The sequence below is a fragment of the Scyliorhinus torazame genome, chromosome 16 (assembly GCF_047496885.1).
Source record: "Scyliorhinus torazame isolate Kashiwa2021f chromosome 16, sScyTor2.1, whole genome shotgun sequence".
Lineage (NCBI taxonomy): Eukaryota > Metazoa > Chordata > Chondrichthyes > Carcharhiniformes > Scyliorhinidae > Scyliorhinus > Scyliorhinus torazame.
In genome coordinates, this window is record NC_092722.1 from 100,241,165 (window position 1) to 100,266,984 (window position 25,820).

Consider the following 25,820-nt stretch of genomic DNA (forward strand, 5'->3'; position numbering starts at 1 on the left):
ACCACTTCACCACTCTTCACTGGACTTTCCAACCTTACCTTGTATAATGGAACGCTACTCCTCTCACCCTGAATTCCACATATCACCACCTTTTCTCGCAACATTCTTCCCAAACTACATAATTCCCCATCTCTTATCATTAAAGATTGACTGGCCCCTGTATCTCTTAAAATTGTGACTTCTTTACCTGCTCCTCCTGATACACATGAGTAAACTTTACCCACACAAGTAAATTCTTTGAAGACATCTGGCACTTTCTTAACAATTACTTCTTGAACAGTGTACCTCCTTCACTTCCCTTGGGCTTTCCTTTACCACTTAAACAAACCCCACTGTCTTACCCTGTTTTACCACATCAGTCTTCCCAGTGCTTTTCTTCAAACACCAACACTGTGACTTTACATGGCCTAGTTTATTACAGTGAAAACATCTGACACTTTTAATTTCTTTTCCACCCTCCTGGATTTCTTTTTAAATCTGAGGTACACTCTCTTTATTGTCTCCCATCAGATCACCTTTACGTTTACCACTTGAGTATTTCTCATGTCCCCAGTTTCTATCCCTCATAATCATCTGCCATTTCCTAACCCTAATCTCGCAGTTTTACCCCTCTGTTCTTCCACATGATTTCTCCTACATCAGGAATTGAATTTTTATACTCCTCCAAAAGTATAATTTCTCTGAGAGCTTCATACGTTTGGTCTATTTTCAAAGCCCTTATCCACCTATCAAAATTACTCTGTTTGAGCCTTTCAAACTCTATGTATGTTTGACCAAATTCTTTCCTTAAATTCCTAAACCTTTGTCTGTAAGCTTCAGGCACTAGCTCACTAAAGATGGATTTCTGCACCTCCTCATACGTTCCAGATACCTCCTCCGATAGTGATGCAAACACTTCACTAGCTCTACCTACCAGCTTTGTTTGAATCAGTAACACCCACATGTCCTGTGGCCATTTCATTTGTTTAGCTATTTTCTCAAATGAAATGAAAAAGGCTTCCACTTACTTCTCGTCAACCTTGGCAATGCTTGGACATATTTAAATAAGATTCCCACCAAGCCTTCGGCTATAACTCTCTTTCTCACTATCCTCATCACTATCATCCAACTGTACGTTTCCCTTTACGTCTGCCAATTTTAACTGATTGTCATGTTTCATGGCCATTTTCTGAAGTTCAAACTCCCTCTCTTTATCTTTTTCCCTGATCTGTATCTCCCTTTCTTTTTGTTCTGCAAGGGCTATTCTTTCTTTTCTCCTTTCTTCTCTCTCCTTTTCTTTTTCCTCTCTCTCTCTTTCTCTTTCTTTTCCCTCTCTCTCACTCTCGTATTCCAGCCGCTTGAATTCTTCCTCATGTTCCATTTGTTTAATTTGCAACTGAATGTTTGCCATTTCCAATGAGTCAAACTCTATCTCAGGTAACTTTAAATGCTTAACCACCGCCATAATTATCTCATCTTTTCGCATTTTGTCAGGTAATGTTAACTGCAGTGATCTTGCCAAATCTAATAGTGTGCGTTTTGTTTCTGTCCATAAAGTACTACTTCTCCACCCCCAAAAACTTCTGACCCTCTGAAAGAGCCATTGTTCACAACACTATCCCCACTTAAACTAAAATACCACACCAGAAAAGCAACAATCCTTCACTGTCTTTACGTTCACAAAAGCCAATCCAATAGATAGACTTTTATCCCCCTCGAGCCCCCAATTGTTATAAGCGAGGCGTTATCAGAACCCCAAAATGTATCACGGAGTTCAACCAACCTCTCTCTCCCTTTAATGGATTTTTTGCTTTTCCTAGCACATGGCTTTTTCCCTGGGTGTGGAATTACAATTATGGACACGTGGGTTTTTAAACACAAAACACTGTTTATTCCATGAACTCAACTTAACATCTTAAATAAACATTGGATCTCTTAACACCCCTTACTTCAAAGATAACTCAGAAAATATTGCAACAGTAAATAACTCCTTAAAATGTTCCTTCAAACTTCCAAGAGACTTAACACCTTTAAACAGTATCACATCAGGTTAAAGGATATATATATTTTCTGTAGAATGGCAGAGACTGTCACAAACTGGCTTTCTACTTTTAAACTGCTCTCAGCAAAACCAGCCAGGCACTTTTTAGCTGCTCTCAGCAAAACCAAACTGCAAAATCAAACTGCAAAATGGCTGAACTGAGCTGAGCTCCACCCACTCTATGACATCACTGTTTTCTTAAAGGTATATTGCTTAAACATCCAGTTCTTAAAGGCACTCTCGCATGACATAGGATACCCAGATTCTACTGTGCTGCAGCATTCTGCACTCTCTCCATTTAAATAATAATTTGCTTTTCTATTCTTCCCACCAAAGTAGAAAACTCACATTTCCCCACATTATATTTGTTCTGCCAAAACTCACATTTCCCCACATTATATTTGTTCTGCCAAATTGTCGCCCACTAACATTACCAATCTATATTCCATCTCAGACCCTTCACAGCTTACTTCCCTACTTTTCTTTGTACCATCAGCAAATTTGGCTATAATATATGCAGCCCCTTCATCCAAGTCATAAATATAGATTACAAATAATTGAGGCCCCAGCACTAATCGCTGTGGCACCACACCACTTACTGTTCCCAATCTGCAAGTTGGTCTATTAATTCCAACTATTAGTTTCTTGTTAGTTTGCCAATCCTTTATCCCTATTAGCCTCAACACCATATGCTATTACCTTGTGTAGTAACCTTTTGTGTGGCAACATTTGAAATGCCTTTTGGAACTTAAAATACACCATGGTTGATTTTATGGCCACGAGCAGGCTGATTTGAAGGCGAGGGGTTGTAAAATAAAGCCTACCTTCCCGCCTACCCCCAACCTTTCTGCCATATTATGGTGGATGGGATAGGCATCGGACAGCCTGTTCAGCTTGAGGCCTATGAGGCTCTTAAGTGGCCAATAAATGGCCTAATTCCACCTCCACTTGGTTTTCTGTGTGGCAGCAGAAAGCAGAGACAAGGTGGGTAGCCTGCCAGCTTTCACTTCAAATGGTATTGTCGGGTATGAAGTGAGGGATACCTACTTTGAGGATTCCTTTGTGCTGGGGTCTGCCAGGTAGACTATTTGTACTTAAAGTGGATGAGTCACCCAGTTTGGGTGGGATATGTCCTCTGTTGTTGTAGGGGACGTTTCTGAGATCCTGGATGGAATCTTCCTATCCTCCTTAGATTGAGGGGTAGTGCCAAGGATTGAAAATGCTGCACCCGTGTTCAAAAAGGCGTAAAAGGATAAAAGGACAATATGACAATTATAGGTCAGTTATTTTAATGATTATTAGGCTGTGATGCGTCCAATATGCCTATGCCAGAACTATGTGGCAGCTGCAGCTTAATAGCTTCCCCATGTTAAAGTACACTTCCAGCAGGTTCTTGCCATGGGATGTGCCCTGTGGAACGCATCCTCCTCACTTTGAGGAGTTACCCGAAAGGGAGAAAGAATTTTTGAGATGTTGGCGGGGATGCTTTTAAAAACAGTGGCCAGAGTTTATTGTGGGTGAGAGAAGTTGGAGGGAAGAATATTTATTCCCTTTACAATGCTGTAGAAATCCCTCAGCAGCAGGAAAGATGGACAAAGAACAATACAGCACAGGAACAGGCCCTTCGGCCCTCCAAGCCTGTACCGGTCATGATACCAAACTTTGTCAAAACCCTCAGCACTTCCCTGTGCCATCTCCCTCTATACCCATTCTAATCCATGTGTTTGTCAAGATGCCTTTTGAATGCCATTAATGTATCTGCTTCCACAACCTCCCCTGGCAACGCATTCCAGGCACTCACCATCCTCTGCGTAAAAACCTGTCTCGCAAATCTCCTCTAAACTTTGCCCCACAACCTTAAACCTATGCCCACTGGTGACTGACCCCTCCACCCTGGGAAAGAATGCCTACCCATCCACTCTATCCAAGCCCCTCATAATCTTGTAGACCTCTACCAGGTCAACCCTTAACCTCCATCTTTCTAATGAAAACAGTCCGGGTTTATTCAGCCTCTCCACATAGCTAACACCCTCCAGACCAGGCAACATCCTGGTAAAGCTCCTCTACACCCTCTCCAAAACCTCAATATCCATCTGATAGTATGGCGACCAGAATTGTGCGCAACATTCCAAGTGCAGCCTTACCAAGGTTCTATACAACTGTAGCATGACTTGTCAGTTTTTATACTCGATGCCCCATCCAATGAAGGCAAGCATTCCGTATGCTTTCTTGACTACCTTGTACATTTGTGTTGCCACATTCAAAGACCTGTGGACCTGCACGCCCAGATCTCTCTGACTTTCTATGTTCCTAAGAGTTTTGCCATTTACGGTATATTTCCCCTCTATGTTAGACCTACCAAAATGCATTGCACCTCACATTTGTCCGGATTAAACTCCATTTGCCATTACTCTGCCCAAGTCTCCAACCTATCTATGTCCTGTTGTATCCTCTGACAATCCTCAACACTATCTACCACTCCACCAACCTTGGTGTCATCCGCGAACTTACTAATCAGACCAGCTACATTTTCCGCCAAATCGTTTATCTATACTACAAACAACAGAGGCCCCAGCACAGATCTCTGTAGAACACCACTAGTCACAATCTTCCATTCAGAAAAACACCCTTCTACCCTTTGCCTTCTGTGACCGAGCCAGTTCTGTATCCATCTTACCACCTCACCTCTGATCCCGTGTGACTTCACCTTTTGTACAGCCTGCCATGAGGCACCTTGTCAAAAGCTTTACTGCAGTCCATGTAAACAACATCCACCGCCTTCTCCTCCCCTTTCAGGTCACCTGCTCAAAAAACTCGATCAAGTTAGTGAGGCATGGCTACCCCTTCACAAAACCATGCTGTCTATCGCTGATGAGTCCATTTGTTTCCAAATGGGTATAAATCCTGTCCCTGAGAATTCTCTCCAATAATTTACTTACTACCGACGTGAGGCTCATCGGCTGATAGTTTCCAGGATTATGTCTGCTACCTTTCTTGAACAGCGGTCCCACATTAGCTATTCTCCAGTCCTCTGGGATCTCACCTGTAGCCAATGAGAATACAAAGATGTCAGTCAAGAAACCAGCAATTTCCTCCCTTGGTTCCCTCAGTACGTTGGGGTAAATCCCATCCAGCCCAGGACACTTATCTACCATAATATTTTTTTAAAGACCCAATACCTCCTCCTTTTTGATGTTAACATGATCTAGACTGTCCACACACCCTACCCAAGAATCATCTTCCACAAAGTCCCTTTCTTTGGTGAATACTGATGCAAAATATTCATATAGTACCTCACATTTCCTCTGGCTCAATTACAAATCCCAGCCTTGGGTGACTATCTGTGTGGAGTTTGCATCTTCTTCCCATGTCTGCATGCATTTCCTCTGGGTGCTCTAGTTGCCTCCCACATCCTTTTAAAAAGTACCTGGATGAGTACTTGGCATGCCATAACATTCAAGGCTTTGGGCAAGTGCTGTCAAGTAGGATTAGGTGGGCAGGTCAGAGCCTTTCATATATTGGTGCAGACTCGATGGTCCAAGGGCCTCTTCTGCACTGTAGTATTCTGAGATTCTTTCTTTGTATCTAAAATCCTCATTCCTGGTATCATTCTAGTAAATCTGCTCCACACTCTCTCTAGGGATTTAACATCCTTCCTTAAATAAAGTGCCCAGAACTCCAAATGTGGTCTGACCAATGATTTATAGAGGTGTAGCATCAATTCCTTGCTTTTATATTCTATGCCTCTATTTATAACCCTAAGGATCCCATAAGCTTTCTCAACAACTGTTTCAACTTGCCTGGCCACCTTAAGAGAATTGTGCACTTGAACCCTAAGGTCCCTCCGTTCCTGTGCTCCCCTCAAAGTTGTACCATTGAGCCTATATTGTACCAAAATACATTACCTTATATTTCGCTGCACTGAAGTTCATCTGCCAGTGTCTGCCCATTTGGCCAACTTATCAATGTCCCTCTGAGGTTTCTCAGCGTCATCCTCACAATTCATGATTCTCCCTCGCTTAGTATCATCTGCAAATTTAGAGATTTTGTCCTCAACAACCATCTCTAAATCATTTATATATATCAGAAAAAGCAAGAGTCCCAACAATGAGCCTTGGGGAACACCACTTTCAACTTGTTTCCAGTCTGAGAAATGACCATCTTAACGTACCCTCTCATAGAATTTACAGTACGAAGTCTTACAACACCAGGTTAAAGTCCAACAGGTTTGTTTCGAAGTCACTAGCTTTCGGAGCGCTGCTCCTTCCTCAGGTGAATGAAGAGGTCTGTTCCAGAAACACATATATCGACAAATTCAAAGATGCCAAACAATGCTTGGAATGCGACCATTAGCAGGTGATTAAATCTTTACAGATCCAGAGATGGGGTAACCCCAGGTTAAAGAGGTGTGAATTACATCAAGCCAGGACAGTTGGTAGGATTTAGCAGGCCAGATGGTGGGGATGAATGTAATGTGACATGAATCCCAGGTCCCGGTTGAGGCCGCACTCATGTATGCGGAACTTGGCTATAAGTTTCTGCTCGGCGATTCTGCGTTGTTGCGCGTCCTGAAGGCCGCCTTGGAGAACGCTTACCCGGAGATCAGAGGCTGAATGCCCTTGACTACTGAAGTGTTCTCCGACTGGAAGGGAACATTCCTGCCTGGTGATTGTTGCGCGATATCCGGTCATTCGTTGTCGCAGCGTCTGCATGGTCTCGCCAATGTACCACGCTTCGGGACATCCTTTCCTGCAGCGTATGAGGTAGACAACGTTGGCCGAGTCGCACGAGTACGTACCGCGTACCTGGTGGGTGGTGTTCTCACGTGTAATAGTGGTATCCATGTCAATGATCTGGCACGTCTTGCAGAGATTGCCATGGCAGGGTTGTGTGGTGTCGTGGTCACTGTTCTGAAGACTGGGTAGTTTGCTGCAAACAATGGTTCGTTTGATGTTGCGCGGTTGTTTGAAGGCAAGTAGTGGGGGTGTGGGGATGACCTTGGCAAGGTGTTCATCGTCATCAATGACGTGTTGAAGGCTGTGAAGAAGATGACGTAGTTTCTCCGCTCCGGGGAAGTACTGGACGACGAAGGGTATTCTGTCGGTTGTGTCCCATGTTTGTCTTCTGAGGAGGTCGGTGCGGTTTTTCGCTGTGGCGCGTTGGAACTGTCGATCGATGAGTCGAGTGCCATATCCCGTTCGTACGAGGGCATCTTTCAACGTCTGTAGATGTCTGTTACGCTCCTCCTCGTCTAAGCAGATCCTGTGTATACGGAGCGCTTGTCCATAGGGGATGGCTTCTTTAATGTGTTTAGGGTGGAAGCTGGAGAAGTGGAGCATCATGAGGTTATCCGTGGGTTTGCGGTAAAGCGAAGGGCTGAGGTAACCGTCCTTGATGGAGACGGGTGTGTCCAAGAATGCAACTGATTTTGGAGAGTAGTCCATGGTGAGTCTGATGGTTGGATGGAACTTATTAATGTCATTGTGTAGTCGTTTCAGTGATTCTTCGCCGTGGGTCCAAAGGAAAAAAATGTCATCGATGTATCTGGTGTATAACGTCGGTTGAAGGTCCTGTGCGGTGAGTAGGTCCTGTTCAAACTTGTGCATGAAGATGTTGGCGTATTGGGGTGCGAATTTGGTCCCCATGGCTGTTCCGTGCGTCTGGATGAAGAACTTGTTGTCGAAGGTGAAGACGTTGTGATCCAGAATGAAGCGGATGAGTTGCAGAATTGCGTCTGGAGATTGGCAGTTGTCGGTGTTGAGTACTGAGGCTGTTGCAGCAATGCCGTCGTCATGGGGGATGCTGGTGTAGAGTGCCGAGACGTCCATTGTGACGAGGAATGTTCTTGGTTCAACTGGTCCATGGGTGCTGAGTTTCTGTAGGAAGTCCGTCGTGTCGCGACAGAAGCTGGGCGTACCTTGTACGATGGGTTTCAAGATGCCCTCGATGTAGCCAGAGACGTTCTCACACAAGGTCCCATTGGCTGAAACGATAGGGCGGCCTGGTGTGTTGGCCTTATGTATTTTTGGGAGGCAGTAGAGATCTCCAATGCGGGGAGTACGTGGGATGAGAGCACGTAGGGTGCTCTGAAGATCTGGATCCAAGGTCTTGATCAGTCTGTTAAGTTGGCGGATGTGTTCCTTGGTCGGATCTGCGGGGTAACTGTCTGTAGTGTTCTTGGTTGTTCAGTTGTCGGTATACTTCTTTGCAGTAGTCCGTTCTGTTCAGTACGACAGTGGCCCCTCCTTTGTCTGCTGGTTTGATGACGATGCTGCGGTTGGTCTTGAGAGCGTGGATGGCATTGCGTTGTGCTTGGGTGACGTTCGGGGCTGTCTTGTGAATGCGACTGATGAATCTGGCATTGACGCGACTCCTGACGGCTTGAGCATACATGTAGAGTCTAAGGCAGCGGCCTTCCGGAGGGGTCCAATTCGTACTCTTTTCTCTTCGGTTGCCGCACCGCAGATCTCTCGGTCTGCTGTTCCGGTTCATTGATAGTCGGCTTGGGTTCGCTGTTGGCCTCTTGGGGTCTGTGGAAGAATTCCCGGAGCCTCATTCGCCTGATGAATTCCTCCGTGTCTGCCGCGAGACTGATGGGGTCCATTTTGGTGGTGGTGCAGAAATTGAGCCCTCTGCTGAGGACTTCGATTTCGTCTGGTTGAAGGGTGTAGTCTGACAAGTTGACAATAGATTTCCCTGCATTGTTTTCTACTGTGGCACCGGGGGTGGCTTGGTTGCTGCCGGTGGTGATGCCAAGTTTCTCAAGCTTTCTGTTCTTGGTGTGCATATAGGTGGCATAGTATTGTTGTCTCATCTGTTTGGCGGTGTTCCGCAGCTGGTCTGCTGCGTCCTGAGCGCAAGTTGAGAATATGGTCTCTATCTTGGTTTCCAGGTTGCGTCGTCTGCTGTAGAGCTGGTGTACGAGGTGGTTGAGGAGCGTGAGAGAGGTGCGACGGCAGAGTCTCTCAGCATAGTCTGTGTTGTAGGTCGACTTGAGTGGGTTTGTGATCTGTAGCCCTTTCGGGATCTTGTCTGCTTTCTTGCATCTTTGTAGACACTTAATGTCAGTGTCTATATGCGCGATCTTCCTGGAGATCCTCTCCACTTTGATCATCAAAGTGGAAAGGATCTCCAGGAAGATCGCGCATATAGACACTGACATTAAGTTTCTACAAAGATGCAAGAAAGCAGACAAGATCCCGAAAGGGCTACAGATCACAAACCCAGTCAAGTCGACCTACAACACAGACTATGCTGAGATACTCTGCCGTCGCACCTCTCTCACGCTCCTCAACCACCTCGTACACCAGCTCTACAGCAGACGACGCAACCTGGAAACCAAGATAGAGACCATATTCTCAACTTGCGCTCAGGACGCAGCAGACCAGCTGCGGAACACCGCCAAACAGATGAGACAACAATACTATGCCACCTATATGCACACCAAGAACAGAAAGCTTGAGAAACCTGGCATCACCACCGGCAGCAACCAAGCCACCCCCGGTGCCACAGTAGAAAACAATACAGGGAAATCTATTGTCAACTTGTCAGACTACACCCTTCAACCAGACGAAATCGAAGTCCTCAGCAGAGGGCTCAATTTCTGCACCACCACCAAAATGGACCCCATCAGTCTCGCGGCAGACACGGAGGAATTCATCAGGCGAGTGAGGCTCCAGGAATTCTTCCACAGACCCCAAGAGGCCAACAGCGAACCCAAGCAGACTATCAATGAACCGGAACAGCAGACCAAGAGATCTGCGGTGCGGCAACCGAAGAGGAAAGAGTCGAATTGGACCCCTCCGGAAGGCCGCTGCCTTAGACTCGACATGTATGCTCAAGCCGTCAGGAGTCGCGTCAATGCCAGATTCATCAGTCGCATTCACAAGACAGCCCCGAACGTCACCCAAGCACAACGCAATGCCATCCACGCTCTCAAGACCAACCGCAGCATCGTCATCAAACCAGCAGACAAAGGAGGGGCCACTGTCGTACTGAACAGAACGGACTACTGCAAAGAAGTATACCGACAACTGAACAACCAAGAACACTACAGACAGTTACCCGCAGATCCGACCAAGGAACACATCCGCCAATTTAACAGACTGATCAAGACCTTGGATCCAGATCTTCAGAGCACCCTACGTACTCTCATCCCACGTACTCCCCGCATTGGAGTTCTCTACTGCCTCCCAAAAATACATAAGGCCAACACACCAGGCCGCCCTATCGTTTCAGCCATTGGGACCTTGTGTGAGAACCTCTCTGGCTACATCGAGGGCATCTTGAAACCCATCGTACAAGGTACGCCCAGCTTCTGTCGCGACACGACGGACTTCCTACAGAAACTCAGCACCCATGGACCAGTTGAACCAAGAACATTCCTCGTCACAATGGACGTCTCGGCACTCTACACCAGCATCCCCCATGACGACGGCATTGCTGCAACAGCCTCAGTACTAAACACCAACAACTGCCAATCTCCAGACGCAATTCTGCAACTCATCCGCTTCATTCTGGATCACAACGTCTTCACCTTCGACAACAAGTTCTTCATCCAGACGCACGGAACAGCCATGGGGACCAAATTCGCACCCCAATACGCCAACATCTTCATGCACAAGTTTGAACAGGACCTACTCACCGCACAGGACCTTCAACCGACGTTATACACCAGATACATCGATGACATTTTTTTCCTTTGGACCCACGGCGAAGAATCACTGAAACGACTACACAATGACATTAATAAGTTCCATCCAACCATCAGACTCACCATGGACTACTCTCCAAAATCAGTTGCATTCTTGGACACACTCGTCTCCATCAAGGACGGTTACCTCAGCACTTCGCTTTACCGCAAACCCACGGATAACCTCATGATGCTCCACTTCTCCAGCTTCCACCCTAAACACATTAAAGAAGCCATCCCCTATGGACAAGCGCTCCGTATACACAGGATCTGCTCAGACGAGGAGGAGCGTAACAGACATCTACAGACGTTGAAAGATGCCCTCGTACGAACGGGATATGGCACTCGACTCATCGATCGACAGTTCCAACGCGCCACAGCGAAAAACCGCACCGACCTCCTCAGAAGACAAACATGGGACACAACCGACAGAATACCCTTCGTCGTTCAGTACTTTCCCGGAGCGGAGAAACTACGTCATCTTCTTCACAGCCTTCAACACGTCATTGATGACGATGAACACCTTGCCAAGGTCATCCCCACACCCCCACTACTTGCCTTCAAACAACCACGCAACATCAAACGAACCATTGTTTGCAGCAAACTACCCAGTCTTCAGAACAGTGACCACGACACCACACAACCCTGCCATGGCAATCTCTGCAAGACGTGCCAGACATTGACATGGATACCACTATTACACGTGAGAACACCACCCACCAGGTACGCGGTACGTACTCGTGCGACTCGGCCAACGTTGTCTACCTCATACGCTGCAGGAAAGGATGTCCCGAAGCGTGGTACATTGGCGAGACCATGCAGACGCTGCGACAACGAATGACCGGACATCGCGCAACAATCACCAGGCAGGAATGTTCCCTTCCAGTCGGAGAACACTTCAGTAGTCAAGGGCATTCAGCCTCTGATCTCCGGGTAAGCGTTCTCCAAGGCGGCCTTCAGGACACGCAACAACGCAGAATCGCCGAGCAGAAACTTATAGCCAAGTTCCGCACACATGAGTGCGGCCTCAACCGGGACCTGGGATTCATGTCACATTACATTCATCCCCCACCATCTGGCCTGCGAAATCCTACCAACTGTCCTGGCTTGATGTAATTCACACCTCTTTAACCTGGGGTTACCCCATCTCTGGATCTGTAAAGATTTAATCACCTGCTAATGGTCACATTCCAAGCATTGTTTGGCATCTTTGAATTTGTCCATATATGTGTTTCTGGAACATACCTCTTCATTCACCTGAGGAAGGAGCAGCGCTCCGAAAGCTAGTGACTTCGAAACAAACCTGTTGGACTTTAACCTGTTGTAAGACTTCGTACTGTGCTCACCCCAGTCCAACGCCGGCATCTCCACATCATAGAATTTACAGTGCAGAAGGAGGCCATTCGGCCCATTGAGTCTGCACCGGCTCTTGGAAAGAGCATCCTACTCAAGGTCAACACCTACACCCTATCCCCATAACCCAGCAACCCCACCCAACACTAAGGGCAATTTTGGACACTAAGGGCAATTTAGCATGGCCAATCCACTTACCTTGTACATCTTTGGACTGTGGGAGGAAACCGGAGCACCCGGAGGAAACCCACGCATACACGGGGAGAACGTGCAGATTCCGCACAGACAGCTGAATGATGCCAAATTGACTCTGAAATGCCCTTGAAATGGCCCAGCAAGCTGCTCAGTTAAAGGGCAGTTGAAGAATGGCAACAACTGCTGGGCCCAGCAGCGTAACCACAAACCATAATGTAAGTCGATACCCAATATCTCAGCAGCAGTTATATGATACATTCTGTGTCAATCCAATGAGTCCTCATGGCTATCTGCTGATGGCATGGTCCATGATTTTGTTGCACAACCCATGCATCAGTGGGCAGCATTTGTTTTTAAAAATTCATTTTAGGGGATGTGGGCGTCCCTGGCTAGGCCAGCATTATTACCCATCCCTAATTGCCCTTAAGAAGATGGTGGTGAGTTGCCTTCTTTTTTAAAAAAATTACTTTTATTCTCCTCCTTTTTCTCATTTATCATATTTACAACAACAATTAATTAATAACAACAAATACAATGGCAATCCCCCAGCCAACAATCTCCTCATCCCACCCATCCTCAAACTGCTCCCAACATTTAAACACCAATGAAAAAGAATCATCATTAATTTATAAATTCCAAACCCGCCCCCATCCCCAAATGCTCAATGTCATCAATTCATGAAAATGCATGATGAACAAGTCCCATGAGTTATTGAACCCTTCCATCCTCCCCCTCAACTTGAATTTTCCTATCTTGAGTGTTAAGAACTCCAGCAGGTCCCCCCGCCACGCCGAGGCACAGGGTGGAGAAGCCGATCTCCAGCCCATCAGAATCCGCCTTCAGGCAATCAGCGAGTCGAAGGCTACGATATCTGCCTCCGCACCCGCTTCCAACTCCGGCCGATCCGCCACCCCGAATATGGCTACTAGGCTACCTGATCGGGTCTCATGTGCACCATCTTTGAGATTAACCTAAAGACCTCCCTCCACTTTTGGGCAGATTCAAAACATATAAACGTGATTTGCGGCCCCCCTCCCCCCAACAGTGTTTACAAGCTTCCTCCACCCCCTCAAAATGTTGTCTCATCCTTGCCCTTGTGAGCCCTATACACCACCTTCAACCTCGCGCATGAAGTTGATGCATTCACCCTCCGTAGCACCTCACACCACAACCTCTCCTCCATGCCCTCCCCCCAACTCTACCTCCCACTTTGCCTTAATCCCATCCAGTGATACCATATCTTCTCCCAGAATAACCCCAGATGCCGACACCACCCCTTTCTCCAATCCCCCCGCCATCTCTTCCAACAGTGTGGGGCATGTGCAATCGGAAAGCTCTGTACCTCCTTCCTGGCAAAATTTCGGACCTGCATATACCAAAACAACTCCCGCTGCCCCAACCCACATCCCCTCCCCCCAGCATTTCCAACTTCGCAAACCGGCCATCCAGAAAAAAATCCTTCAATACCCTAACTCCCCTCTCCTCCCACCTCCAGAAATCCCCATCCCACCTCCCTTGTTCAAATCTATGATTGCCTCGAATTGCCATTTCCCTTGACCCCGTCCACAACCTAAAAGTGCTGCCGTAACTGCCTGTAAATCTTGAGCGTCGCCAGTACCACCGTGAGTTGCCTTCTTGAACCACTGCATTCCCTGTGGTGTAGGTACACCCACAATGCTTTTAGGGAGGAAAGTCCAGGATTTGGACCCAGTGACAGTGAAGGAACGGCGATATATTTCAAAGTCAGAATGGTAGGTGACTTGGAGGGGAACCTTCAAGAAGTGGTTTTCTCATTTGTCTTCTGCTGTTGTCCTTCTAGATTGTAGAGGTCATGAGTTTGGAAGGTGCTTCCTAAGGGATCTTGGTAAGTTCCTACAGTGCATTTTGTAGGTGGTACACATGGCTGCCACTGTGCATCGGTGATGGAGAGAGTGAAGGATTATGGAACGGAAAGCAATCAAACGGGATGCTTTGTCCAGGATGGTGTTGAGCTTCTTGAGTGTTGTCGGAGCTGTACTCATCCAGGAAGATGGCAAATATTCTATTTCACCCCTGACCTATGACTTATAGATAGTGGACAGGCTTTAGGGACTTAAGAGGTGAGTTACTTTCCACAGGATTCTTGGCCTTTGGCCTAACAGTATTTATATGGATAGTCTAGTTCAGTTTCTGATCAATGGTAACCCCAGGCTTTTGATTGCGGTATTCAGCGATGGTTATTCCATTGATAGACAAGAGGCAATGGTTGGATCCTTCTTGTTGGAGATTTTAAAAAAATTTTAAATTTAGTATACCCAATTTATTTTTCCAATTGAGGGGCTGTTGCTCTATTAATAATGTTGGTGAACCACAAGCCTTCCCTTAATCAATCAAATTACCACACAACCAGTTAGTTAGTCCAAAAGATGGTTTATTTACATACACAAGAGTTACCTCGACATGCAAACACAATATCTACTACGTGTTAAACTACACCTATCAGCTATGATAACCTATACTTAACTTCGGGGCGACCGGCACTGTGCAAATGGATAAGGACTTTATCTGGATTTCACTTGGCTGGTTCGAAGAAAGTGGCTCTGTCTCTGCTGGGCTCATCCATCAGGTAACGATCATTGGTCTTGAACTTGGCTAGATGTTCCTGCTACGATTGGGCTGATTCAGGCCGGATCCAAAAGAGACAGAACACATGGTTCTTTTATCCCTCTGGGGATTTCGCGCTCTTTGGGGTGGTCCTTAACCTTGGACCCAATAGTTCTACAGGGCTCTGATACTGTCCTCGATTTTGGCCAATAAAGGGGCGGGTGCCTTGGTAGCTGGGTGGGTCCTTAGCAGTCATTGACCTTGGCAGTTGGGCTTCCTGCGTAAAGGGAGTGGCGCTGATCAGTCTGTGGCGGTACCGGTTGCTTGATTGGCGTTCTATTGTCCTGGGCAAATGGGCCATTAAAATGCAAACGAGCGGGGGTTTCGATCAGGCCTGGTTACCTGTGTTTCAGATACACATGGGCTCTGTATCTGTCTGAGTCCTGGGTTGGCCATAATTCCCATGGTTCTTTGCAAGTGGCCATCTTAGATAGCTACATTCCATCCTCTTGATCCTGAACGCGAAGCGTGGTGCATCACACTATTGATCCCTGTTCATCCTTGGTGGGCCGATCACCCTTGGTCAAGGCAAGGTTCTACTCTACTCTATCTTATCGTTTGGGACATTTACCGAATATTTCATTAATACATCCATAAATTAAGTCATCTCTAATGGTCACTATAATTTAGGTCACTATAAAACATTTAATTTATCCGCTCAGTTGATCTCTAGCTTACACTATCTAAGCTACTCTCATGCTGCTGGTGAATATCAAAGAACTTACATATAGTACAAAATTTAAAACAGCAGCATCACATTTCTACTTAATCCTAATAAAGTTAAAGAGGTACATGGTTTATTTTTAGCAGCGATTGGTACATGAGTTTAGTTTTGTTGAATTCCAAAGCAGGGGGATCGGACTGTATATATCGGGGAGCAGGAGGCTTTTGCTCGCCATTTACAGAGTCGGAGGGTCTGAATGACACTGCAGATTATTGCAATTACTAGAAGGGCCTCTACTATGTATGAAAGGGGGTTCCATTTGGCAATGTTTTCGCATCAAGTGGGGGTTTCGATGTCTGTCTTTATGTGTGGTGTAGTGTCCGGGCTGGTGGTGGCCTGTTGTGTGGTAGTGTTCGGAGCTGGTGTGGAGTTTGTTAAAACAGTCCGTTGCCGGCGCAGTTGCAGAAGTCCAGTGATGATCCATGTCAGCAGTCCTTGCTTCATCCTGTGTTTTCTGTTTTCCGTGTAATCCTGGGGTTGCAAGCATAGTTTCTATTATTATCTTTGGTTAATATTTCGTTTTATTTGTATTTCTATCTTTACTGCTGTAGTGATCTATATATGTGCATGTACACAAAGGGTTAATGTGTAATTAATAGCACCACATGATCACTAGAGGGCCGGACCAACAGGGGTATAAAAGGCAACCACATTGGGTCTCTCGCTCTCTCTTGGGTGCACTGTGATCAGGGCAATAGCAGACTAGTTCAGATGGCTAGTGGAGTTAGACCTTGTTAACCTTATCACTGGGATCAAAGTTAAAGTAAAGAACTCATGCAATTATTGTTACAGTTACTCAATAAACCTTTTTTTACTACTGGACGAGTTTCAGTCTTCTTCATCGAGATTCAGAAGACCTCATCATTAACCAAGGTTTGAGTAGCACATGTCACCGACCACACAGGTAACAAAACATGGTACCAGGCATGTTGGCTTTAACAGAACTAGTTTGATTAGGTTAGACAAAAAGAGAAGAAAATTCAGACCAGATATTCGACTGTGGAAGACTTGGCAGCAAATGGATCCTCGACGACTAACTATGGGACTCATTGGACTTCTAGGGCAGCTGGAAACAACCGATAATTTAAGTTATGACTGGAAAAGATTTGAACAGATTTTCCAAATATTTATCGCAGCTAATGATTTAAGCACAGTCTCTGATGCAACAAAAATAACACTACTACTCTCAATCGGAAGGCTTGAAGCTAGAGAAATTCTATAATTGCTTTAATTACTTAGAAGGTGAAGACAACACCAAATTAGAAGTAATACTCAAAAAATTTGATGAACACTGTAAGAGTCAGTCTGGTGAGATGCTGGAAAGATTTAACTCTTGTCATAAATGCCAGAGAAACGGAGGGCCCATCACTGATTTTATTCCAAATCTCAAGTTAATACCACAAGGCTGTGATTATGCTAATTTCAGAGACACTATGATAATGGATCAATTAATTTATGGACTACCTGACAAAAATTTGAAGGAAGAACTTTCACAAGATAGGTATCTAACTCTAGAAACTGCTATACAAAAATGCCTTGCTTATGAACAAAAACAAACACAAAATCTTTACAAACACAGAATCAGTATCCAGAAAACAAAATCGGTAAAAATGGCGCGAACACTCACCATGAGGCAGAGGCAGGATTTCACTCAATGCAACAGCACTTTTTGATTGCCAGCCATCTTGAGCGAGAGCATTCCGGCCAGTACGCACATGAGCACTTCTCAAAAAGAAGGAAAACGGCAAAATACACTCGAGAAGCCACGCATGCGAAAAGTAAAGGAAACTTGAATTGCGCATGCGCAACAATTCCTACGCATGACGTCAGGGGACCCGGACCACGCCCACTTAAAAGGGAAATGCACGGAAATGAACAAAAAGAAATGTAAAGCTGCAAAACCCAATTTTCTTACCTCAAAAGACAGAACAATGCCCGAACTTACACCAGCAGTTGAAAATAACTTTCACAACACCCTGGAACAAGCAGTCTGCACCACTCAAAGTGAAGAGCACAATGACAAATCCAAAACTCAAGAAGATGATTTGTTCATTGAACATGAAGAGAACGATAACAACTCCGAAACAAAAAGAGATGATTTGTCTACCGAACAATACACACAATACTACTCAGACATGGCTGAGTTATTCGGATATGCTGATCACAGCATCAGCAACACGGTTGCAAAGCTCAACACAACTCTACTCATGGTAGATGATTCCAATACCATGATGCCATGGCAGATCTCGATACATTGGATGACAGTAATTCCCAAGAAGAAGACGATGCCACACAGAGAGCACAGATTGACTCTACAGCGAGAACACTGCACGACTCCACAGAGAGAGCGATGACGGACTCCACAGAGAGAGCGATGACGGACTCCACAGAGAGAGCGATGACGGACTCCACAGAGAGAGCGATGACGGACTCCACAGAGAGAGCGATGACGGACTCCACACAGAGAGCGATGAAAGACTCTACAGAGAGAGCGATGAAAGACTCCACAGAGAGAGCGACACAAGCCTCCACAAAGAGCGATGCAAGCCTCCACAGACAGCTCGGTGACAGACTCAAAAATGGAAGCAAGCAAACACTCCACAGTGAATGCCATGCATGAACAAGACTATGAAAGTCTACCAAGCTCACGTGAACAACAAAAAGACTATGACAGTCTACCCAGCTTATTTGAGCCACCAGAACCCAGCTCATTTAACCAACAAGAAGACAGTTTACTCAGCTTATTTGAGCCTCCAGAAGAAGACTATGAAAGTCTCACCATGAGGCAGAGGCAGGATCTCACTCGATGTAACAACGCTTTTTGATTGGCAGCCATCTTGAGCAAGAGCATTGAGTGAAAGTCTACCCAGCTCATTTAACCAACAAGAAGACACTGAATGTCTACCCACTGTATGTGAGTCAAGTGACGAAGAAATCACAATTCCCATACAGGAGATGCAGGATCACAGCGAGACTGACAGATCTCAGCTCGTCTGTACAGAAGCACTCAACAATCAGAGGAGGGCTACTCATGAGTCCAGAGAGACCACGTCAATAGAAATCCTGAAGACTTTGACTCCAGAAGAGGAGCACCAAGAGTCCAGAGAGACCACGTCAATAGAAATCTTGAAGATTTTGACTCCAGAAGAGGAGCACTAAGAAACCAAAGATGATTCAAATGAACCTGAAATGACTCCAAAACAGGAGCACCAAGATATTAATGATGCTTCAAGTGAACCAGAAATGACTCAGGAAGAGGAGTACCAAGGAAGCAAAGAAGAGGAATCAAATCCACCACAAATGACTGATGTCACCAACATCAATGCAACGTCAAATCATTCTCACAATTCTCAAGAAGAAACGCTCAATGTAACAGATACCACAAAGGACACTGACACCAATAACTGTGACAATGACTCAAATCATCCACACGAAACACATTGAGCGCAACAAGAACAACAAAAACTGCAAGAAGCACAGCAGAAACAAGAACAACAACAAAAACAACATGCAGCCCAACAAGAACAAAAACAAGAAGCATAACAAAAACAAGAAGAACAAGAAAAACAACAGCAAAAACAACAAAGACAGAAACAATAAGCACGACAAAAACAGCAAAAGGAATGACCACAACAAGAACGACAACGAAAATGACCAAGACAGAAACGACAACACTGAAACAACGACCTGTACAACATGGTACAACTCTGCACATGAAGGACAATGCCACAGCACACTGTAACACAATGGCAAGAATACAACCATGCCATGGCATGGCAACAAATCTCACAAATTCACATTTGCTCCACAACAAACAAGCAAACCAGCTTTCAAGAAAGATGACATACAGAATCAATACCACAAACACAGGAAAAAGTCCAGGTCAGACAACAAAGATGACATACAGAATCAATACCACAAACACAAGAAAAAGTCCAGGTTAGACAACAAAGTGGTAACACAGAAATGCTACCGTAAGCATAAATCAGACAACAAAGTGATTTGACCATTCAAATAGCTCATTGATGACGTCTTGGTTACTTAAACACAGGAACACTGATGACGTTCACAAAGAAATAACAACATCAACATCACCACTTCAACAACAGAAGAAGAAAACAACTCGACCAAACAAACTCATAAAGTATGGACTCACAAAGGTTTTTTAAATTAAGATTGGACTCATAAATATTAATTGGCTTTGTATAATCATCAAGATCATCACAACTTGTACATAACATCATTTGTCTACCTATTTCACGCAAGCGAAAAAACCTATGAGGCTAAATGTATTAACATTTGACGGACTATCTCATTGATTTTATGTAATGCATTTGCAAACTGCATCCATTATGTTTGTTCAATTTTCTTTGCAACATACAGAAAATATGTAACACAAAAAAGGGGGATGTAGTGATCTCTATATGTGCATGTACACAAGGGGTTAATGTGTAATCAGTAGCACCACATGATCACTAGAGGGCTGGACCAACAGGGGTATAAAAGGCAACCACATTGGGTCTCTCGCTCTCTCTTGGGTGCACTGTGACCAGGGCAATAGCAGACTAGTTCAGACAGCTAGTGGAGTTACGTATAGTTACCGTAGTTAGATCTTGTTAACCTTATCACTAGTCTCAAAGTTAAAGTAAAGAACTCATGCAATTATTGTTATAATTACTCAATAAACCTTTTGTTACTACTGGATGAGTTTGAGTCTTCTTCATCGAGATTCAGAAGACCTCATCACTAACCAAGGTTTGAGTAACACATGTTACCTACCACACAGGTAACAAAACAACTCCAATTACCCATTATGATTGTCACCATGTGTGACTCCCTCATTTTATTTTTGAAATACGGTTTTGGAGAGACAAGAAATGCAAATGTTTAAAGTACAGAGGCTCTCGCAGTTTGTGGTTGATGCGGGGAGTGGGTGGACAATTTCTTCGACCAGTCTTTTCTTTACTTGCAACCAGTGGTGGTTGATGCTTATCTTAACCAGATGAATTTCAGGGCGGCCAGTTTTATAGAGTTTCATCCCAGGGTTCAGAGGTAGTTCGCGTGTAGCAGCATGTATCGCAACCAATTGTGTCATATGTGTAAATAGCAGGTGGGGAGCGACCAGGGGTCGTGGAAGGAAGGGGTGAGCATATGGAACTTGGCAAAATGCATTCTTTATACCACAATGAAAGGGAGAGTAGAAAAGGTGAAACTAAGGCCTGCCATGGGCAATGCAGAGTGTGGGGAACCATTCCAGATCGTATGAAGTGAAGGGAACATGAGGTGCATGTGGGCCGTTGTTTTATAAGAATCGGTGGAATCCCCGGGTAGGGCGGATGTTAGTGCCGTTACTCCACTACCCGAGCTTAACTGAACGGATGAATTTGGGGTCCTCAGGTCGGGTGGGGATCAGTGCCGTTACTCCCTACCTGGGTGACCTGGGTGGATGGTAAGAGTTTGTAGTCGGGTGGAAACCTGCCATAAAGACTGGGAGAACAGTGATCTGTTTCCCCACAAACTTGTGCCTTTAACTGACATTGCATATCGTACCCTCGAATCAGAAGAGTAATTGTGTGTCGGGCGACATGAATTAAAACCATGTAGTAGAAAAAAGAAGGAGGTAAAAGGCAGGCAGGCTCCATCAGAACTTGGACACCTTAATATTTAGGCGGTGTCTCTTTCTTATCATCTGGACACCTCAGGGTTCTGTACCAAACAGTGTTGTAAAAGCATTACCGAAACGAGAGTCAGTATCTGAATCATTTCCATCTCCCAGTTGGCAGACTCGTGTCTGCCGTTTCTGTGGCTTGGCTGCGTGGGCCGTCAGAAAATCCGAATCGTCGTGCCTTACTAGTCTGCAAGAGTTGTCGCAGTGCCAAAGAGGGGCTTGTTTGTCATGAGGCGTAGGGGCGGTGGCTGTGGAGGGCAAGTTACTGTGGTCGGGTGGTGGCTGTGGTGGTAGTTGGGGGAGGGTATATAGGGGTCAAAGATATCTATGTCGTGATTCCGGGGGCTGGGGTGACTGGGGGCAGAGAGATCGTGCCATTGTTCAGGGATAGTAATCAAATCCGGGAGGCTCTCGCTGTCGTCGGAGTCAAGTTCAAGGTGAAAGTCTGTACCTGTGGGCGGAGACAAGTTTGAGCCTATGGGTGTGGACAAGGGATAAATGCCGGCATGGCTGGGGGTGGGTTGGCGTAGGGGTTGGACTAGGTTGTCGATGGGTGGGATGTAATCGTCTCCTATTGCCAGAGAGATGTGGTAGGAGTGGCTACATTGGGATCGGTAGACTTTGAATTGGTTGATGTGGAACCAACCAGTTTTACCGTTGGGGTACGGTATCTTGTACACAGAGGGGCTCACTTTGTCGGAAATGGAGTAGGATCCTGCACATTTGGGGGAGAGGAAAGAACTGGGGTTGTAAAGTGAAGCCATTACTTGCTGACCGAATGTGTACTCTACGGGGTGGACGGTTTTGTCAAAGCAGGCTTTACTCTGCTTCCTTCTCGCGCCTAATGGGAGGACCATGTCCCACGTGGTATTGTTCTGTTGCACCATCTTCCTAATGGTCGCTTTTAAAGTTCGATTCATTCTCTCGACAATGCCACTGGATTGGGGGTGATATGCTGTATGGAATTTCTGCCTGATCCCAAAAACAGCAGGGGCTGTTTAGCACAGGGCTAAATCACTGGCTTTGAAAGCAGACCAAGGCAGGCCAGCAGCACGGTTCAATTCCCGTAACAGCCTCCCCGAACAGGCGGCGGAATGTGGCGACTAGGGGCTTTTCACAGTAACTTAATTGAAGCCTACGTGTGACAATAAGCGATTTTAGTTTCAAATTGTCAAAACACTTTGCATGACTCTGCCGGTGAAGTGGGAACCTTGGTCTGACTCAATGCTGCGGGGGAGACCCCAGCGTGTGAATATCTGTTGGGTCAAAATCTTAGCGGTGAACTTTGCTGTGTTTGTCCGTGAGGGAATTGCTTCTGCCCATTTAGTAAAGGTGTTGATTACAACCAGCACGTACTTGAAACCGTTTCTGCAAGGGAAAAGGGGGCCAATGTAATCGATTTGCAAATTTGTTCAAGGGCCATTCACAGGTCGGGTGTGACGTAATTGTCCTTTCTTTGAGTAACGTTCGGGATTGTTCTGTGCACAGATAAGGCAATTCTCGACATAATGGGTTACATCGCTTTTTACATTGGGCCACCAACATAAAGGTCTTAAATGGGCAATGGTATTGTCTATCCCTGATGTCCATGTCCGTCATGAAATTAGTAAATGAGCTGGTTTCTGTCCTGGGTGGAGACCACATCAATTCCGTTTTTTAAAACTATGTCGTCCTGTACAGTCAGTGCGTCCTTCCATTTATCATAGGGAGCTGGGAAGTTGCCGTCAAAAATCTGTTTGAGAGTGTCGTCTGCTTTTTGGGCTTGGGATAGATCCTTAATATTGGTCTGGGAAACCTGGACTGAGTGTATCGGTTCGCTTTCGGGTGGCTGCCAGAAGTGACCATGGCGAGATCCTGCTTTGGTTGAGGAGTCTGCCTTTACATTACCGGGTGGGGAGGAGCGATGATGGCTTCTTACTTTAATAATACTGTATGTGCGATCTGAGGCTATCTTGAGAATGTGCTTTAACATCGGGGCAGAGGGTAGCAGTTTTCCATCGGCCGAAACAAAACCTTGAGATTCCCACAGGGGCAGGAATTCTGTTAAACTGTTGCACACATACAGGCAGTCGGAGTGTATGCCTGCGGGGGTTGGAAAAGAGTCGGGGTGCTGAATTACTTAGGCTATGGCTGCTAGTTCTGCTGCTTGTGAACCGAGGTGGCCGGGCAATTTGAAAGAGATCTCTTCTCGTGGGCGTCCCTGCGCATCTTCCACATAAATTCCACAACCAGTTATTTTAACTCCAATTTTGATTGTGGAGGAACTGTCTACATACATTTTTTAAGTATTCACTGTGGTTTGGGAATCCTGTGTCTTACTGCCTGCTCGTGGGTGCAGTGACTCTGGGATAAAGGGTCCTGTGTGGTGTTGGCTGCTATGATCTGGCACTCATGTGGGGTCCCTGCATATTGGAGATTATCGGCCAGAAATGTGTGGATTTTGGTGCGTTTTACCGTAATGTCCCTGCCTTGTAATAGTGGTGTCCAGCGAGCTGCTCTGATTTGGCTGCCTGAACCGTCCTTTAATCTACCGTCTAGTAATAGTTGAGTGGGTGGTGTGATCGGTCAAGATTGATACTGGGTTGAGGCCTGTGATGTACGCAAAGTACTGTGCTGCACAAAAGACGGCAAGCAAGTGCCGTTCGCAGGCTGAGAATCCTTGCTCCACGGGGTCCAATACCCTTGAGGCATAGGCTACGGGTCCTAGGTGATCATGTTGTTCTTGCAGGAGTGCTGCTGATAGGGTTCGGCCGGTGGTTGCTACTTCGATGGCATAGGGCAAATCTGGGTCTGGAACTTGTAAAGCGGGGTCTGTGCCTAGGACGCTGTTATAACCTGCCTGCTTACCATTGGCTGGGGACTAATGACAATCCCACAATCCTGTGGGTGTATGAGCTTCCCCAATGAGGGGGACGGAGAAATCCTTAGCAGATTCCCTGTATAAATAAAGCTGGCCAGTTTGGAACCAGAGAGGAAGGAGTGAGCAGCAAGCGAAGTTGCTGCTGCTGTTGTATGTATATGTTATTGTAAATAAATGTTATTTCTTTGTATCCTTAAAACTCGTGCTGGATTTTTCGTGGCCCTCACAAAAGGCGCGTTTTAAATCATCAATGGCGACTGTGTGCTGTGGAAGCAATTCCGATGGGGCGTTCTTTTTAAGGAGCTCGGAGAGTGGGGCTGCTTTAGTGGCAAAACCATCTACATAATTTCTGCAACATCCTACCAAACCTTGGCGGCGCCAGAGACGCAGAGTGAGCCGGAGTGGAGCGGCTTTTTCTCGAACTGCGTGCCGCCGCCCAATGCGGAGAGCTCGGCCCAGGCGATGGCCGAGTTCGCGGTGAGGCATGCCGCCAAAGGTCGCAGGGTGGTGCTGGTTACCTCGGGCGGCACCAAGGTGCCACTGGAGTCGCGGACCATCCGCTTCTTGGACAATTTCAGTAGCGGCTGGCGCGGCGCCGTGTCGGCCGAGTACTTCCTCGGCCTGGGCTACGCCGTGGTTTTCCTGCACCGCCAGCGCTCCCTCTATCCCTTCTCCCGGCGCTACTCCGGCCTCAACATGCTGGACGCGCTGAAGGCCGTGCTGGATGCCGGAACCACCTGCTGGCGGGTGGAAGCCGACCAGGCAGTGCTGCCCGACATCCTGCCGGTGCTGCAGCGCTATGTGGCCATGAGAGAGGCTGGACTGCTCCTACCAGTCGAATTCAGCACCTTATCCGATTACCTGTATCTGCTGAGGGCGGCGGCTCATGACCTCAACCCCATCGGTAGGGACATTAAGTAACTACTTGGGTACGGTAGCGTAGTGGTCATCCACCTAGGGCTTCCAGTGGTCAATCTGTAAATATATACCGTTAGAAGCTCCCTGTATGTTTGTGTTAGGTCAGCAGAGACGGTCCGATCAGTTTTGAGTTACAGTTGTTTGCCCACTTTATTGGTCACAAAATGACATTGTATACCTGTATCGTCTCGGCACTTTTCCAGGTCGACGAACAAGTCCTAAAGCTGTCAGAGGAAACAGAGCAAATGGACTTACTCTACATTACCAGTCTATGGAATGGCTCCATTTGCTTCAAAACAGCCAAGTTCAATTAACCATATAACATTCTTAAGGGTGGATGGTGAGAAATTGTTTGCCTTGGCTGGGAAGTCTTGAACATGGGGAACATGGGCAGCACGGTAGCATAGTGATTAGCACAATTGCTCACAGCTCCAGGGTCCCAGGTTCGATTCCCGGCTTGGGTCATTGTCTGTGCGGAGTCTGCACGTTCTCCCCGTGTGTGCGTGGGTTTTCTCCGGGTGCTCTGGTTTCCTCCCACAGTCCAAAGATGTGCAGGTTAAGTGGATTGACCATGCTAAATTGCCCTTAGTGTCCAAAATTGCCCTCAGTGTTGGGTGGGGTTACTGGGTTATGGGGATAGGGTGGGGGTGTGGGCTTGGGTAGGGTGCTCTTTCCAAGAGCCGGTGCAGACTCGATGGGCCAAATGGCTTCCTTCTGCACTGTAAATTCTATGATTCTATGAAACCT

The 25,820-nt window shown here is 46.3% G+C and overlaps 1 long non-coding RNA gene and 1 pseudogene across 1 annotated transcript in view; one reads left to right on the plus strand and one right to left on the minus strand.

The window, feature by feature from the left end:
• The window catches only part of LOC140392395 (uncharacterized), a 94,353-nt gene that overhangs the window by 6,287 nt on the left and 62,246 nt on the right, over positions 1 to 25,820 (minus strand). The window contains exons 2-3 of the long non-coding RNA XR_011935328.1: positions 5,926 to 6,049; positions 4,960 to 5,063 (exon numbers count right to left, since the gene is read on the minus strand). This is a non-coding gene — a long non-coding RNA (uncharacterized lncRNA). The remainder of the gene's footprint in view (positions 1 to 4,959; positions 5,064 to 5,925; positions 6,050 to 25,820) is intronic.
• LOC140392475 (phosphopantothenate--cysteine ligase pseudogene) lies at positions 12,431 to 25,076 on the plus strand (annotated as a pseudogene).